We start from the raw sequence: 6,722 nt of genomic DNA on the forward strand, positions 1-6,722 counted from the left end.
AAAAAAAAAAGTTTTTGTTTTTGTAATTTGTCTTTTATTCATTTATTTTTATTTTTATTTTCAGAGGAATTTAATTAGCAGGGGTCTGGGATCCTTATCAAAGGCTCCCAAATGCACGTCTAAGGTGCTTTCCATCAAGCATCACAAAAGACCAAACAAACGTGCAAGTACATTTCCCCCAAACTGGGAAGACAGCTGGTTGGTTCCAAGAGCCTTTAGAGTTGGCCACACCTGAGGGTGTAGGGCTCTTCCTCCCACCCAGAGCCTGCCTGACCTTGAGAAAGGGATTTCTCTCTTCTAAAGCCCTGGCTCCTGCATTTGAGAAGTGGTAATGGAACGCCTACCTCAGAGAAACAGCAAAACACTTCGCCTAAGGGCAAATCCTCAAAAAATAATAATTGGTACTGTCATTACTTTACAATCACTACTTGATCCTATGCCTGGAAGTCCATCATGAAGGATTCATTGGTTCTTGACTTGATCTTAATACCCCTGCGGGGTTACACAGTAAGCCGTGATCGGGAACTCACATCTGAGTGCGGATTCTCTTTTCAGACACTGAGAGAGCTGATGCAGCAGGACAGAAGGGAGTAAAGGTGCTGAACCGGGTTTTGCTTCAGAAGCACATTCACGATGACCTCGCGATTTACTCACTGGGTGATTCTGGGCAGTTTATGGAAACTTTCTGAGTCATATTTTCCTCATTTGTGAAATGGGAATCCTGTATTTTAAATGGTTACTGACCCAGGCGTGGTGGCTCACACCTGTAATCCTAGCATTTGGGAGGCTGAGTCTGAGAGGATTGAGAGGATCTCGCTTGAGCCCAGGAGTTCAAGATTACAGCCAGCTGTGGTCCTGCCAGGGCACTCTGGACTGGGTGACAGGGTAGGGCCTTGTCTCTAAAAATAAATAAAAACTTCTAAAAATAACAAAAATATGGTTGTTGGGTAAATCGAATGAGATAATGTGTATACATGCTTCATAAACTACAAAGAGCTATATGAAAGTTTTGAATAGGGTGGGGCCTGTGGCTCAAGGGTAGGGTGCTGGCCCCGTATACCAGCCCCAGCCAAAAACTGCAAAAAAAAAAAAAAAAAAGAAAAGCTTTGAATAACATGATTTTGGGGTTTAGAAGAATTTCTGCAATTGATATACCAATGTAGTCTAAGTACTGAATTATTCACTATTATAATATTAAAAGCATTTATAATTTATTATTATACATTATTACAATAAAATTATAATTTTTTCTCATACACGTGAATTAGATTGAATTCACTTTCCTCTTTGGTGGTATTATTACCCTGAAAATTATAATTTCAGAGTATGACAATTGAACAGTGAATTCAATTGTAACTCAAGTAAATTCTATTGGAAAAAAAAGAATAAAAAATGTAAAGATTAGGAGTTGGAGAACAAGAAAAGCATAGAGGTGCATCTAATTACTCCTGTGACTGCACTGTCACTAGGCCCCCTCCCCATTTCTCTATGTTGGGATAAGGACTCGAAACCAGTAATCAAATATACTTTGAGCAGAAAATATGAGGAAAAAAGCTCGGGGAAGAATTTACTTTAAAACCATCTTTCCAGCTTGTTTCAGGAAGTAATGTGAACTACCAATGTGTTTTATTTTATAGAAAAATAGATGATTTAATCCACACACACGCACACTTATATGTTCAGATACGTCGATTTATTCAGAAGAACATTTAATTTTAGCATGAATTCAAAGAGGATGAAAGCAGCTTAAAAAGGAATTATGAGGACACACCTTAATTAGAAGTCCTGATTGACTATCTTTCTCTTTTCCCATGTCCCTGAAATGAAGTTGAAAGCACAGTTACAAACTGGAAGTTACAGCATCTTTGCTTTCTGGAGGCTGCAAATGAGAATTGTGTCACAGCTCCCCATTAAGCAAATTAATAATGCCCTAGTAAATATAACGGGGCACAATGAGGCTGGATCAATTTTGATGCAGCCTGCTTTGGAAATAGACTTGCTTGTGAACAGCAGGAAACCTTGTCATTAATGAATGCTTTTCTTTACTTTCTTTCCTTTGGCTAAAACTAATTTGAATAACAATGCCATTTTGAAATCATTAAATTAAAGGCATACATTTTTGAGCCAATAATAGTCCCCTTCCCCTACCCCACTCCCAAGTCAACCAAAAAAACATCTCTATTAACACTACAGCAGCTTCGTGCAAAGACCTGAAAGCCTTTTGATTTTCTGCTTGGCTGACTGACCAGACGTGATGAGGATCTGGACAAGGCAAGACAGTTTCTCAAATGCGATGCTGCTGAGTTTTCTCAGGCCATAGAGGAGGGAGTAACTACAGAATGTAGCTGTGGCAGAGAAGCCCAAGAGCAAAGATCTCATTTTGTACAAGAGCCACAAGAGCAACAAGGACCACGCAGCCGGATGAAGGATAGGAAAGAATTAATGACTGAAAGTTTTTGGTCTCTAAAGGATTCTAAGAAAGGACTGCTAAGTCTTCCTTGTTTTCTTTAGAAACCAATTGCTTGATTATAAGAATCTCTTCTATGATGCTATTTTATTGCACTTAGGAAAAAATTACCTTATTTCTACTTTGCATGATGTTAGTAGAACAACGAGGAGAGAATAGAGATCAACAAACAAAAACATAAGCATCCTTTACAACTGCCCTTACTGTTAAAAGGAAAGCAAATGGTGCAAGATCATTTCCCTTATTACTATGGCTGGAAGGTACTCCAAAAACTCATATACGATATGGCCACTTAATTCCCTTCTGAGTCACATCTTTTATTTTAATATTTTAATATTTGGATAGTCCCTTTCTCTGGAACAGTTTGCAAAGAAGAATGTTCCCAAATTTCCTTGTATAAAGTGGGTAGGATAGACTAGAAAGATACAAAATCTCTGATATTGAACATGATCAGATAACTAATAATTCTACACCCCTCAAGGAAACCAGCTCATTGGTAGAGGTAAATAAGCTATTCTTAGCACATAAAGACAAATAGCAGACTTGGAAAGGTCACTTATTAAGTGACAGTCCTGTCTATGGGAGGAATAATGTATTATTTTTATTTTCTGGAAGGTCACCTCCAATGTGGAGTATATATTTTGGTTTGTGATGTACAGATACTTTAAAAAATGTTTACCCATGTTTTCAAAGATGGTATACACACACGTGGCACCAAATTTAAAAGATACAAGAGAATATACAGGAGAAAGTCCCCATCTTGTTCCCACTCTCCAGGGAAAATCATTGTTATCAATTTCTTACTGTCCCAAATCTTGCTTGTTTTCCTTTTCACTTATCTCTTTATCTTGCACATGGTCCCCTATCTGTTTGTATACATGGACTTTGGTACATTTAACATGCTATTGAAGAACATCTTATAAATGTAAAATGGTTTATTTTTACCTTAAGGACACTGAGAGTTTTTTTTTAACTTGAGCTCACAGGTTCGAGACCAGCCTGAGCCAGAGCAAGACCCTGTCTCTAAAAATAGCCAGGCATTGTGGTGGGCACCCGTAGTCCCAGCTACTCGGGAGCCTGAGGTAAGAAAGCTGCTTAAGTCCAAGAGTTTGAGGTTGCTGTGAGCTGTGACACCATGGCACTCTAGCAAGTGTGACAAAGTGAAACTCTGTCTCAAAGAACAAAAAACAAGGCAGCTCCTGTGGCTCAAAGGAGTAGGGTGCCAACCCCATATACTGGAGGTGGTGGGTTCAAACCTGGCCCAGCCAAAAACTGCAAAAAAAAAAAAAAAACAAAACAAACCAAAACACAAGTTTATTGAGATATAATTTATAAACCATAAAATTCACCCATTTTGAGTGTACAATGAAATAACTTCTCGTGAACTTATTGACTTATGCAGCCATCACCACAATTCAGTTTTTTTAATTTTTCCATCGTCCCAATAAGATTCCTTATGCCTGTTCCCAGACCCAGGAACCACGAATCCCCTTTCTCTGTAGCTTTGCCCTCCCTGGACACTTCGTAAATGGAACCACACAGTCTGTGGGCTTCATAACAGGCTTCCTCCACTTAGCCTAATGTCTTTGTGATCCATCCATGTGGTAGCATGCGTCAGTACTTTGTTCCTTTTTGTAGCTGACTAATACTCCATTGTACGGACATACTGCCTATAATTTATCTATTCACCAGTAACATTTGAGTTTTTGCCAGGTTGGGGCCATTATGAATAACGCTGCCTTGGACATGAGTGTGTGAGTTCTCATGTGGACATGTTTTCATTTCTCCCGGGTAGATACCTAGGAGTGCAATAGCCAGATCATATGGTAGGTGCAGGTTTACCTTTTCAAGGTACTGCCAAACTGTTTTCTAACGTGGCCACACCATTTCGTATCCTCCTTGGCAAAGAATAGGACTTGGGGCTTCAAGTTAGCTACAAGGCGTAGGCTTTGCCTTAAGTCGCTACTGGGTCTCATGATGGGTTGAATTGTGCCCTCCCCAACAAAATATTTTGAGTCACACAAACACACAAAACCTGCAAACTTATTTGGAAATAGGGTCTTTGCAGGTAATTCAGGTAAGATGATGTCATCAGAGTAGACTCATCTAATCCAATATGACTGTGTCCTTATGAAAGCCCAACCCTTGATCTTAGACTACCAGCCTTCAGAACTAAGGCAATATGTTTCTTTCTTTTCTTTTCTTTTTTTTCTTGAGACAGAGTCTCACTTTTTCACCTCAGTAGAGTGCTATGGTGTCACAACTCACAGCCACCTCCAGCTCTTGGGCTTAGGTGATTCTCTTGCCTCAGCCTCCTGAGTAGCTGGGACTTCAGGCACCCGCAACAATGCCCACCTATTTTTTTGTTGCAATTTGGCTAGGGCTGGGTTCGAACCCGCCACCCTTGGTGTATGGCCTGGCACGCTACTCGCTGAGCCACAGGCACCACCTGACAATATGTTTCTGCTAAGCTACCCCATTGGTGGCAGTGCTAGCAAACTAATACAGATCCTCAACTCCATGGCTATAAATCACAGGATATTTAAACAAATTCATTTCTCACCAGAGCAGTGGATAAGTTGTACCTTTTAAGAAATGACTAGGAAAAACTAACAGTGAAACTATTCCCTTGAGACTAGCTCATGTACCCAGTAACTACAGAGCTAGCTGATTTATGGCCAGCCTTATTTAAGGAATTGTCTCTTTCTAGACCCCGAAAAATTCTGGGGCCTCTGGGGCAGAGCAAGTTGTGTAAAGACATGCTTTCATTAGCCTACTTATCAAGGAAGAAAGTAGAGATTTAAGTCATTTAAGTTTTTAGGATATTTCTCTTTCGTCCCACCATGGAAACCAAATCCTCAATTATTGTTTTTCCTTTTGCTATCCATTTGTATAGGGAATAATATGAAGGAAAAGCTTTGGGGTGTGTGTGTGTATACATATACATACATAATTATAATATATATATATATATATAACATATATAATTTATATATATACGTAATTTATATATAACATATATAATTTATATATATACAATTATATATATATATTTAATTCCAGATTAATGTGAGGGTACAAATGATTAGGATACACTGTCTTCATTTCTAAGGTAAAGTTCCAGTTGTCGTTGAGCCCTTCACCCAGGAGGTGTGCTGTATACCCTTACATTGTGCCTACTAGATGAGAGCTCACCAATTCCCCTCCCACCTCCCCCTTTCTTCTTCCTCCCCACCACTTGAATATACTTGCGTCATTCTCTCCTATGGGAGGGTAGTTATTTTTCTATTGGTTTCAATCAATATTGAATACATTGAATACTTACTTGCATTTCCATTCTTGTAACACTTTACTAAGAAGAATGTGTTACAACTCCATCCAGGTAAATACAAAAGATGCAAAGTCTCCACCTTTTCTTTTCTTTTCTTTTTTTTGAGACAGAGTCTCATTTTGTTGCCCTTGGTAGAGTGCTATGGCATCATAGTTCACAGTAACCTCAAACTCTTGGGTTCAAGTGATTCTCTTATCTCAGCCTCCCAAGTAACTGAGATTACAGGCACCTGCCACAATGCCCAGCTATTTTTTAGAGACAGTCTCTCTCTTGCTCAGTCTGGTCTTGTGAATTCAGGCAATCCTCCCAAAGTGCCAGGATTACAGGTGTGAGCTACCACACCTGGTCTTCCATCTTTTCTTATGGCGGAAGAGTATTTCATGGTATACATATACCACAGTTTATTAATTGAAGGAAAACTCTTGTTTTTTATTTGTATAAATTTAGAGGGGATATGTGAAATTTTGTTATATGTATATAAAGTGTACTGATCAAATCAGGGTATTTAAAGTATCTGTCACCCAAATTTTTGTTTGATAAGTATAGTCACCTACTCTGCTATAAAATATTGAATTTATTTGAAGGAAAACTCTTATTTTCCTTATAGCTGGTCTGAGAACACATCGGTGCTGCATGTATATTCTGTCTGCCTCTGCAAATCTGCTGTCCACCTGTCTATACCCTGAGAAGCAGATCCATGGGACAGTACCCACTGGCCCCTTCTTGGCTGCCTCTCGCTGGGTTGACTAATGGGAGCACCAGTGGAGGATCAGTGGACAGGGTGCGTATGAGGCCAGGGTCTTCGTTCCTCTTCCTTTAGGCTATGACAGGTTGACTGTGCCCACAAAAGGCCACAGCTCTGGTCAGGCTGGGTTCTAATAACCACTCTCTGCCTTTATCTCATCAGATCTTGGGGCCTTGGGG

Source organism: Otolemur garnettii, unplaced genomic scaffold (genome assembly GCF_000181295.1).
Source record: "Otolemur garnettii isolate 467f Iridium unplaced genomic scaffold, OtoGar3 scaffold00027, whole genome shotgun sequence".
In the NCBI taxonomy this organism is placed as follows: domain Eukaryota; kingdom Metazoa; phylum Chordata; class Mammalia; order Primates; family Galagidae; genus Otolemur; species Otolemur garnettii.